This window comes from Schistocerca serialis, chromosome 6, assembly GCF_023864345.2.
Source record: "Schistocerca serialis cubense isolate TAMUIC-IGC-003099 chromosome 6, iqSchSeri2.2, whole genome shotgun sequence".
Taxonomy (NCBI): Eukaryota; Metazoa; Arthropoda; class Insecta; order Orthoptera; family Acrididae; genus Schistocerca; species Schistocerca serialis.
The window spans coordinates 693891121-693903802 of record NC_064643.1 but is presented as its reverse complement, the minus strand read 5'-3'; positions in this window follow the sequence as shown (position 1 = coordinate 693903802).

Here is a 12682-nt window from a genome sequence, read left to right as displayed (position 1 = left end):
CGTTGGATATTTATCATAGCATAAAATGATAAAAGGAGTCCCTCTCTAGACAGAAATCCGCACAAGCGCTCCGGATGTACACCACATTTCTGATATCTTCTTTGGATATTGGTGAGAGAAGACTGACAATTTGTATTTCTATAGCTTCGTGACAGTTACTACTATTGCCTTGCTGACCTCTGCGGAGTATGTCAACCCCAGATATGCTTGATGTAATTACAGTGGCAATTCGCTTTCGCCTGTCACGGTGTTCGGACATTCTCAATAGCGCCCACCGCGTGGTCGTGCATTGTTTATGTTTAAGGAACGTGTGTAGGGCTTCGTACGCTTCGTGCTCTTCCTAGTATTTCCCTCCGTATAACTTTGGTTTTTGAGGAGAATCGTTTACGTGCAGTGTAGCGTACGCCGACAGATGCTACGTTCCTGTCGGTGCCAGACAACCACGGCGAGATCCAGCAGCGTGAACTTCCACTTCCGGATACACAGGTTCTCCAACACCAATAATGACAACAGGAGCTACAACATCAACCCGAACAGCAGCTTCGCCATCATCAACTGCAGTTTCAGCAGCAACAACTGACTCTACAGCAGCAGTTCCAACTATTGTAGATAGCCCAACAGTAACTCCAGTAATACCACCACCAACAATAACAGTCAGCAAGTTAGCCATCCCATCGACATTTCCAGTTTCACACTTGAAGCCATGCACCTGCATGTTAGCAGCAGGAAAGTTGTGCCTTTAGTAAACGACTGTGTGTCGATTCACCTCCTGTCCTGACTGTGATATGCGTAAGTTATCGGGTTCGGATCCCCGTTTTAATAGCGGTACAGTGCAGACAAACTCAGAACGCTCTCAGAGTCAACAGTTGACTTCCACTGTTGAGGTCGTACGGCTATGCGTCAACAATCAGTACAGTCGATCAGGTACAGGCCGGTGCATTGTTTTGTGGAGACCTTAGATAAGAACGTTTGCATGTTGCACCCCATGTCGGCATATTATTATTTTACTATAACACTCAACTCATGCATGACATTGTTGACATTAGCCCGTCAGGCAGAAGCAGAGAGAAGATAAAATTGGAAACTGCTGCGGGTGCCAACGCTTTGACAGAAGTCCTAGAAGTCCCTGTTTTCAAAGATCGTAAGGTTGATGTCAAAATTCCCAACTTTCTACTCCATACGTATGGCATTATTCGCGATGTTGAGTGACAAGGAGCTCACTGATGCGTTGGAGAGCACATATCCTGTCGCAAATATCAAACAATACACTAAGAAACATCAATCATATCCTGTTGAAACGGTGCCGATTCCAGACTGTCTGGTGGTGTTTCGCTTCCAGACTCTACCCTCACATGTTGCTATTCTGGGGACGCGGTGTCCAGTGGAACCGTACATGGCTCGATTCATCCAATGTCGTAATTTCTGGCGTTTTCAGCGTCGCGCCAGCCTTCGTAGAAGTCGTACTCGTTGTAGCAAATGCTGTGTTCCACACCCAGCGGATTTATGTACGGTGTCGTTCTCGACTTGTTTACATTGCTCTGGTCCTCACCCAGAGACAGAATGCGCAAGCGCGGCCTTTCTCCATCAACAGGAGGTCGAATGTACAAAAGCATCCGCCATGGCTGGGATAGTAGCTGGTAGCCCGCATCTTTCATACTTCGTTGCTCTCCGCCAGCCTCCTAGTTCCCAAAATCCCCTGGATTTCGCGCCTCTACCTGCAAGGCGTCCCCGCAATTAATATTCGCTTTATGAGATTCTTCTATTCGACCGACGCTGTTGCCCCAGTTAGGCTCTCTGCCTCAGGGTACCGCGTATCATCGATATGAGTTCCTGTCGGCAGACAGACGAGGTGCCAGCTCTGACACGAGAGGTCCATCGAAACGGCGTGCTCCTAGGCCACTCTGACGACAGGGATTCTCAGACATTTGTCACGAATATTCTGCCTCTCATCGTCTCTCCCAAGTCTCACTAGCACCCAAGCCATATCCTCCCCTGTACAATCAACAACGGCTGCCCCTTTCAATAACAACTAATAACTCATCGAAAAGTTTATGTAGTTTGTCATGCATCTCTTGGAAGACGGGAAGACACAGCCACCTGGAAGTCTACTTATACAGCCTCTACAACTATTAATGTCTGTGTTTACGCCTAGCAGCTGTGACGAGCTTTGGGATACTCCAATGGAATTCACGATTAGCGATTGCCAATAAAGGAGTCCTTCAACACGAACTTTGGACGCGGAAGGTAGCAGCAGTTGCCATCACAGAGATGTGATTTGAATCGGGTTGTGTCGTCTGCTTTCGAGGATACCATGTTTATCGTCAAATCAGAGAAGATGGTCGAGAAGGAGTCATCTTCATTAACAATGGACTGTATCATATGTATCATATCCCTGTAAAGGTCTCTCACTATGCTATTGACAGCTTTTAAGCAATGGTGGGCAGGCTCTCTACTCCACTCGGTCGCTTGAACATCGCGGCCCTTTACAACCAGCTGGAACATCAATTCCTATTTTGTTGAGATTTTAACACGCACAACATCGCGGCCCTTTACAACCAGCTGGAACATCAATTCTTATTTTGTTGAGATTTTAATACGTACAACAATCTGTGGGACTGTGCCTTTGATTATAGGTTGGGTGACGGGAGCCTTGAGATTCACGACGAGATCAGTCTTATCTTCCTCAGTGACGGATCCTCTACATTACTTTTATTATCTGGTTGGTTGGTTGGTTGATTTGGGGGAAGAGATCAACCAGAGAAACCATCGGTCCCACCGGGTTAGGAAGGAGGTCGGCCGTGCCCTGCCAAAGGAACCATCCCAGCGTGTGCTTGAAGCGATTTAGGGAAATCACAGGAAACCTGAATCAGGATGGCCGGAGGCGGGTTTGAATCGTCGTCCTCCCGAATACAAGTCCAGTGTGCGAACAACTGCGCCACCCCGCTCGGTCGCGTTACCTGGACAGAGGCCCACAGCCGTCGATTTGGCTCTGTGTTCGGCATCACTTTCTTCGTTTTTGACACGGACTGCGCTTCCCTATCCTATGAGGTATAACCACTGCGCTCTTCTTACGTCGACTTTCCTCTTATATCGACTTTCTTCTTATATCGCCTATCACGGCCTATAGGCCATCTCGCATATGGAACGTTATGTAGGCAGATTGGTCACGTTATGGAGTACTAACGCATGTCCAACTATCGTCATTCCCCACTGTGGCGTCTCCCCAAGCAAGATGCATTATCGTTAGGAATTATATCATTGTAGCAGCACCGTATTCTTCCCCTGCGGGACCCAGAATGTTCACGTCGAGTGGCGCGACGAAGACTGGTTTGCAGTCGCCTTAAACGGCATATCTCGTGGGGGAACCATGTCGCCTACAAATGGATGGCTGCAACCATTAAGCTCTTTCTCAAGGCTCGTAAGAAAGGACACTGAAAGAAGTTCTGCGAACACTCCTGTTGGATGTATTTGGTCAATGGTGAACTCGCGGCAACTGAAGCCGGTACCTTCCAGGCGGCCGGCCGGTGCGGCCGAGCGGTTCTAGGCGCTACACTCTGGAACCGCGCGACTGCTACGGTCGCAGGTTGGAACCGTCCATCGCGCATGGATGTGTGTGACGTCCTTAGGTTGGTTAAGTTTAAGTAGTTCTAAGTTTTGGAGGACTGACGACCTCAGATGTTAAGTCCCATAGTGCTCAGAGCCATTTTAAACATTTGAACCTCCCAGGCGATTACAAATCTAAATAGACGAGTTTGCCGCCATTGTCGTACCTCCAGCTGCCATGCCGGAGCCCATCAATCTTGCGGTGTCAAGTGCCGCTACCGATCTTAACCACGCCATTCTCTCTCGCCATACTCCACAGATTCCTGATGTCCTCATCAGATGCATAGCCCGGCTGTGACAAGATCCACTACTCCATTGTTATAAATTTGTCTGAATGCCAAATGTGCCCTTGCGAACACCTTTAATGACATCTGGAGGGGTGGGAACGTTGCCGATAACTGGAAGACTCAGAAATTGGTGCCCATACTAAAGGCTGGGAAAGATCCTGGTCAACTGAAATCGTATCGCCCATTTACACTTCGCCCTGAATATTAAGACATTCGAACGTCTCCTCAAGTTTTGCTTGGAATGGTGGTTGGAATATTAGAACTAGGTCGCACGGGCGCAAAACGGCTTCCGTAAGGGCTCACGTACTTATGGGAATATTATGTCGCTTGCGATGAACGTTGAAAACAGGTTCTTCACTAGCCGGTATTAAATGGCCTTATTCCTTGACGTTTCGAGTGCATACGACAATGTTCTGATACCTGAACTTACCAACAAATTGCAACTGCTGCATCTTCCGGTGGTGATTTTACGCATTACTTACAGTTTGCTTGGCTGCTGTACCGTATGTATCCGCGGCCTCGTGGCCTCCCGCACTGAAATCGTATCGCCCATTTACACTTCGCCCTGAATATTAAGACATTCGAACGTCTCCTCAAGTTTTGCTTGGAATGGTGGTTGGAATATTAGAACTAGGTCGCACGGGCGCAAAACGGCTTCCGTAAGGGCTCACGTGCTTATTGGAATATTAAGTCGCTTGCGATGAACGTTGAAAACAGGTTCTTCACTAGCGGGTATTAAATGGCCTTATTCCTTGACGTTTCGAGTGCATACGACAATGTTCTGATACCTGAACTTACCAACAAATTGCAACTGCTGCATCTTCCGGTGGTGATTTTACGCATTACTTACAGTTTGCTTGGCTGCTGTACCGTATATATCCGCGGCCTCGTGGCCTCCCGCAGGGCGCGTTAATAAGACCCTTATTATATTCCCTGTATGTTGCCGACTTAAAAACTTGGTTCAGCCCCACCATCAAAGTTCTTCATTTTGCGGACGACGTCTGTATCTACGCTCACTCATCGTGCTTTTTGAAGACACGCCTGTGGCTTACCGACGCATGTAAAATGTTGGTCGCATGAGAGTTTAAAAAAGGGGCTCTTTTTGTCGCCTGACAGACCAGTTGTGATCTTCACGAGGAAACGGCATTAATTTCATCTTAGCCCGTACACATATCCTGTTCAGGCACATGTTAAGTTCCTTGGCGTCTACTTTGACAGCAGACTCACGTGGGCGCGACATGCTGCGACATCATCGACATGGTGGATAACATTGTGAATATCTTACGTATGCTTGCCCGAGTATGGTGAGCAGCGGAGCCGACTATGCTCTTGGCTCTGTATTATGGTTTTATCTGTTCTCTCTTAGATTATGGTACCGATGTCTTCGGCACTGCAATCAATCAACTCGATGTCATCCATTATAGAGTGGTTCGTCTTGTCCTCGGAGACACGAAATGAACGTCCACTAATGCCTTGTAAGTGGAAGTATCTGTCAGGTCGTTTTCTGATACTTTTCTACTCAGTAGATCTTCGATATCTGATTGTGCCCCTCTTAAGGTGGTGGTTCGATTCTGGAGACTCACATAGGCACCTCATGCGCGACGAATGAGCAGAACTCCTTAACTAGTTCGCAGCTACGAAAATAGCGCCATATCCATCCACTCGTTCTATAGGACTGGACACAAAACTCCCCTGTTTTCGTTTTTCTTTCGGTCTATTCTTCCCTACAGCCGAAGTGGCATACCAGCCGTCCGATTTCCGGAGACCAGCATCACTCGCGACCTGGAGCATTTTCTCACTATACCATGCCCGTAGTACACTCAAATCTACATGGACGGCACTAAATCTGAGGAGGGTACGGGATTCGCCTTCTTTTACGCCTCTAGTGGCAGGTACCAAATTTTTGTGCTTCCACCTGAATATTCAATCTATACGCCGGAGCTAATGGCCAATAGGGAAGCAATTCATTATGGCACCCGGAGGTTCAAGTTCGTTCTGATAATTGCGGTCTCTTAAAATGTGCTGCAGAAATTGCAACACCCCATCTTTGAAAACGGACCAACAGTTATGTTGTGGACGTCTTGGGAACCGTATAGGGTGCTCAGACCTTGGGAATGGCCGTTCAGTTACTCTGGATTAAAGGGCATCATGGCATTCTTCATAATGAAACTGCTGAACGCCTTGTGTGATATATCGGACCAATTTACTAAGATCTCTGGCTATGTACGCTACCGGCCATTAAAATTGCTACACCAAGAAGAAATGCGGATGATAAACGGGTATTCATTTTCACGCAATTTGGGCGCATAGATCCTGAGAAATCAGTACCCAGTACAACCACCTCTGGCCGTAATAATGTCCTTGATTCCCCTGGGCATTGAGTCAAACAGAGCTTGGATGGCGTGCACAGGTACAGCTGCCCATGCAGCTTCAACACGATACCACAGTTCATCAAGAGTAGTGAGTGGCGTATTGTGACGAGCCAGTTGCTCGGCCACCATTGACCAGACGTTTTCAGTTGGTGAGAGATCTGGAGAATGTGCTGGCCATAGCAGCAGTCGAACATTTTCTGTATCCAGAAAGGCTCATACAGGACCTGCAACATGCGGTCGCGTATTACCCTGCTGAAATGTAGGGTTTAGCAGGGATCGGATGAAGGGTAGGACCATGGGTCGTAACACATCTGAAATGTAACGTCCACTGTTCAAAGTACCGTCAATGCGATCAAGAGGTGACCGAGACGTGTAACCAATGGCACCCCATAACATCACTCCGGATAATACGGCAGTATGGCGATGACGAATACACGCTTCCAATGTGGGTTCACCACGATGTCGCCAAACACCGATGCGACCACCATGATGCTGTAAACAGAACCTGGATTCATCCGGAAAAAGGACATTTTGCCATTCAAAAATTCGTGCACCCAGGTTCGTCGTTGAGTACACCATCGCAGGCGCCATGTCTGTGATTCAGCGTCAAGGGTATCCGCAGCCACGGTCTCAAAAAAAAAAAAAAAAAAAAAAAAAAAAAAAAAAAAAAGTTCAAATGGATCTGAGCACTATGGGACTTAACTTCTAAGGTCATCAGTCCCCTAGAACTTAGAACTACTTAAACCTAACTAACCTAAGGACATCACACACATCCAAGCCCGAGGCAGGATTCTAACCTGCGACCGTAGCGGTCACGCGGTTCTAGACTGTAGCGCCTTTAACCGCTTGGCCACACCGGCCGGCAGCCATGGTCTCCTAGCTGGTTGTCCATGCTGCTGCAAACGTCGTCGAACTGTTCGTCCAGATGGCTGTTGTCTTGCAAACGTCCCCATCTATTGACTCAGGGATCGAGACGTGGCTGCACGATCCTTTACAGCCGTGCGGATAAGATGCCTGTCATCTCGACTGCTAGTGATACGAGGCCTTTGGGATCCAGCACGGCGTTCCGTATTACGTTCCTAAACCCACCGATTCCATATTCTGCTAACAATCATTGGATTTCTTCCAACGCGAGCAGCAATGTCGCGATTCGATAAACAGCAATCGCGATAGGCTACAATCCAACCTTTATCAAAGTCGGAAACGTGATGGTACGCATTACTCCTCCTTACACGAGACATCACAATAACGTTTCACCAGGCAACGCCGGTCAACTGCTGTTTGTGTATGAGGAATCGGTTGTAAACTTTCCTCATGTCAGCACGTTGTAGGTGTCACCAACCTTGTGTGACTGCTCTGAAAAGCTAATCATTTGCATATCATAGCATCTTCTTCCTGTGGGTTAAATTTCGCGTCTGTAGCACGCCAGATTCGTGGTTTAGCAATTTTAATGAGCAGTACTGTTTGTCTGTCCTTGAAAAGGTCCTACTCCAGTACATAAACCCGTAGGGACTCTGTTATACAACGATGTTAGTGATTCAATACACTACCAGTGTGTCATGCAACAACAGCGAATAAAAAGGAAAGTACTGCGTACTGCATTACACGTAGCACAATGTTTCGCTTTCGAGCGCATCGTAGTGGATATCACATCATCTGAGTGTAATCCGTAATAAGAGATGCATATCAAGCCAGCAGACATTATATATCCGGATTTTTTAATTTGAAACAATGTTTCGTAGAAGAGCATTGAACAGCATCTGTAGTTGGATTGCCACGTGCGTTAGCCCCGCGGTCAGGGGCGCCTTGCCACGGTTCGCGCGGCTCCCCCCGTCGGAGGTTCGAGTCCTTCCTTTGGAATGAGTGTGTGTGTTGCCCTTAGCGTAACTTAGTTTAAGTTAGATTAAGTAGTGTGTATTGTAACACTCCGGTTTAAATCTTCTGACTTATCCCGCTCGATCGGGATCTGACAGCAGCCCAAATAGATAATAATTAATGTGACCGTGTACCTAATGGGGCTGGCAATCGGATTGGACTGCTACGGAGTTGTTACATTCCATTTTGTCCATCTCGAATGCTGCAATAATGAATGTCTGGTGCCAAGAAGAACAGCAACACAGCTTCATTAATCAACAACCTATATTTATCACCAAAAACACAACGTAAGGAGACAGCCACTGCCTTCGTCGTACAAAATTAATAACGGCTAATCTCAGCACAGGCCCTTTCGTTATTCCTTATCGTCACACGCAATTTCCATCATTGTAATCCAACACTGCAATCCAACACTGCAATCCAACACTGCAATCCAAGTGATGCCGGCGCGGTAGACGCGTAATTACAATATCGGCACAAAAATGTCACTGAATCACACTAGTAATTATACTTTTTCACTTTCCCGTATATTTCTAACACAAAAGGGGTTAAACCGCGGCGATGGCCACCCCCTTTGTCGGTACGGCCTTGCATTCCAGCAACAGACCTCCACCCGGCTCGGCCCACAGCACGTACCACACACACTGATCTCAACACTCGCTCTCGCTCTCGCAACCCGACACACACTATCGATTGTCTGTCCTGTCGACCTGTGCTGTCGCAAAACTTATAGTAAGGGCCTAAGGACCCCTTACAGTATGCTTAGAGACCGATGACCTGAGCGGTTTGGTCCCACAGAACTTACCAGAAATGTCCTAGTCCAAAAATTTGTAGTTAGATTATCGTGTCTAGTTGGCAAATTATGTCCGGTCATGATGTGTTTATTTGAAGGGTAGTGTGATCATAGGGGCATTCTATCAAAAAGATTGTTCTTGTAGCATACATGACCAATTTGGAACTACGTAAAATGTTAGAGTATCTGTAGTTCAGGATTCGTTCCCTGTCCCATCACAGGACTCCCATGATCAGATACGCTCTTTGAGTACAGGGCAAGGCGATTTCAAGGTGGTCGGGCATGCGTATGACGTGATGCAGTAATGATTCTGTGCTATGAGACGCTGTTTTAGTAGGACAATGTAACAGATTTTTGCAAAATTTATTGCCTAAACAAACGATACGTATTGTTCCTAAATGTTTCCTCTTTGTAAACTGTATGTACGTGAACTTCTGGAAGACACACATCTGTATGTACAACACAAAGTTTGTACTGAAGCAGCAAATATGATTTGTTTCATTGTACTATATATTACATATAACTGGTTAATAAAGGCGCTGCGTCGCTCCATGTTTGAATTCGATGTGCCCAACTTGAACTGAAAGGCTTGTTTTATGTAGACACATGTAACGGATAAATGTGGCATTAGTAATTGTATTAGTTTACTACTTGTGCAGTTGTCATTCACTGTATTGATGAGAGGTTTCATAAAGGTGCTGAGATGCAACACCATTTCAAAACGCGACACGCCCACTGGCTGTGGTCGTGCGTTTGCACGTGAGGCGCGACAGTGGCGCCATCGAAAGTCTTTGTGGTGCTATTGACTGTGTTGACCTCCAGTTTCATTTTCGTTTGGCAAGAGGCACGTGTGGATTGTGGCATACATCTTGCAAACGTTTACAGAGCACGTGTTGCCTGAATGACAAGATCAGGCGCTGTCAGTGCAGGTATATTTGTGTTCAAGTAATTAATTTCTGTTCGATTTGAACTTTTTATTGTAATACCACTTTCATATTCACTGATCACCGAGAATTGTGTACTGTTTTTGTATCTTCAGTAGGCCAAACTTGAAATGAACCTGTAAGGTTCGAAATTAGAAACCTAATAAGTACTGCAACTTTTGGCAGTACCATTAATAAATGCTTTAAGGTATTTAAATAAAGTTGCTGTTCCCTGTATCAAAATGTGGAAACTGAAAAAGAAATATTTCATTTCACCCTTTATACGGTTATGAAGTTACATGGGACGGTCTATACATTTATTTTATGGGTAGCATATACACTGAGGAGCCAAAACTTTATAATTAATTGCTTAATAACTTTTTGTCCGCCTTCAGAACGAATTAAATCACTGAAGGTGCGTAACAGGAATCCGACAGTTTGTTGGTAAGTTTGTGGACGTATGTGGGGTTAGATGTCTACGCATATGGCATGCTATTTGCGTAAATAAAGGGCCGCCGATCTGCGAGCACGGAGATGGAGCCCGATAGCGACCAAGATGGGTTCCATAGGATTTACATCAGGCGACTTTGGTCTCCGAGACATCAGCGTGAGTTCGCTATAATGCTTCTCAAACCATCGTAGCACGGTTTTGGCTCACAAACATGAACAGGTATACTGCTGAAGGGTGACACCTCCGTCGTGGAGGGACGTTGGTGGTTTGCAGCTATCAGCGTGTCTTCGATTACTACCGCAGGTGGTGCGCTCCACGTTTCCAGCCACCATTCACCTCGATAACGGTGTTTGTGTACACGACCATCAACCTGGTGTAACAGAAATGTGATTCAGCCGAAGAACCGACTCGTTTCCATTGATCGAAAGTCGAATTCCGATGGTCCTGTGCCCACTGTAATCGTAACTGACGATGTCATTGGGTCAACATGTGAACACTTAGAGGTGGGCTGCTGCAGAGCTCCACGTTCAACAATGTACGATAAACGGTGTGCAGCTAAACACTTGTGCATGTTCCAGCATTGTGGTCTTTCGGCAGACGTGCCACACACCACCATCAATCTTACTTTACAGAGCAGACAAGCCTCGGAACCCCACTTCCTGTGAAGAGTCGTGGACGTCAACAGTTTAGCGCCTAGTGGTAGTTTTGTAAGGTGGTGTGGTTTCCTTACCTTCATTTCTTACATATTCCAACTCACCATCGTATTCTGCATATCAAGACGTTTCATTCGATCCCAAAATCGATAGGGTAGCGTCAATTTTACATACTTCCATTTAATCGATATGCAAATCTAATAAATAAATCGCAAGTGCGCACCGAGATTAAAAAGTCGGGCTGGCGTACACAAACATTCAAGACACGATGAAGTTTTTGTTCTGCGGAGGCAACCAGCCTGCTGGAAAGTTAGGGTGAGTTAGTATGCAGCTGTGCCGGCTGGACGACCGCTCAGGAACCAAAAAAGTTTTTATCAGGGAAAAGGGATAATGGCCTGCTTGTCCACCTTAAATGCAAAACCCACTGTATGGTTTGGGAGAGCCCCAGCATACGCATTTTTTGACGGACCTAGCGTGCAGTTTCAGAGTTCTCACAAGTGGATAGTAAACGCCTAATGCAGATGCTATATATTTCCGGATTGGTAGGTTTAAAAGGAGCGCCATTCTTCTGTTTGTAAGAGTAGCGTTGATTAGGGGACTATTTCTGACGCAATCAGCTGCAGGAGCGAGGGAAAGACAGCGGATGATATACCCTTTCGCTTTTTGCGTGGAGAGGTGTGGATCCAGTGACGCTCTTGAAGCGGGAACACGTATTGGGAGCAAGTGCGCTCGTGCTTGTACGCAGAGTGAGCGAGGAACAAAGTCTCAACTCAGAACTGCACTGAGAGAGCACTTCTGTTGCTAGCGAATCGGAGTGATACTCTATATTGAGTCGCTCGCGATTAAGCGTTTGTTCAGTGTGTTGTCTGCGACACTTAATGTGCGGTGTGGACACAGACAGAGTATTGGTTAGCGCCTGCGACCGAACATTGAGTGGCATCGCAGTGGACTGGTTATCTGACCGGTGTAACAATAGTTAGAAAAAATGCTCAAATGTGAGTGAAATCTTATGAGACTTAACTACTAAGGTCATCAGTCCCTAAGCTTTCACACTACTTAACCTAAATTATCCTAAGGACAAACACACAAATCCATCCCCGAGTGAGGGCTCGAACCGTTGCCGGGACCAGCCGCACAGTCGCCAGTAGTTAGACTAGGGGCAGATAGGAGTCCTTGACGTCATCAAGGCGTAGTGAGAGTTCGATTGGCGAAGGTAAATCCAGATAGAAAGAGATAGTTTTGTTATTTTTCAGCGGCGAACGACGCAGACAGCAGTCGTCGCAGCTCACGGTATTGTGCGCTACGGGGTGTAGGCGTGCCCCATCTTTCCTCCATTAGAAATGACATACTTCGTTCACGTCACTCCATTACATTTCTCACGAGACAGCTTAGACCGCACTTAGAAAAATTTAATCGGATAATTATTCAAGTTGAGTAGGCGCAGCTCTCAGCCACTCTGGCGAGTAAATAACATTCTTAAAGGAAAGGGATAAAAGAGCTATCCCACAATTTGTATATAAATTTCATTCACAGGATTCCTATCGATAAGAGGTAACCTCCTATTCCTTAAACAACCCAGAAATTTGTGTGTCAGTTTGTAAATGAAAGTTTCACTTGACTTTCTCAGTTTTTGCAATAAATAATTTTATCCGTCAGTTTAATGTTTTTCTTACACTAACTAGAAATACTCCGGTACCCGAGAATCCTACTAAATACGTAAGAAAT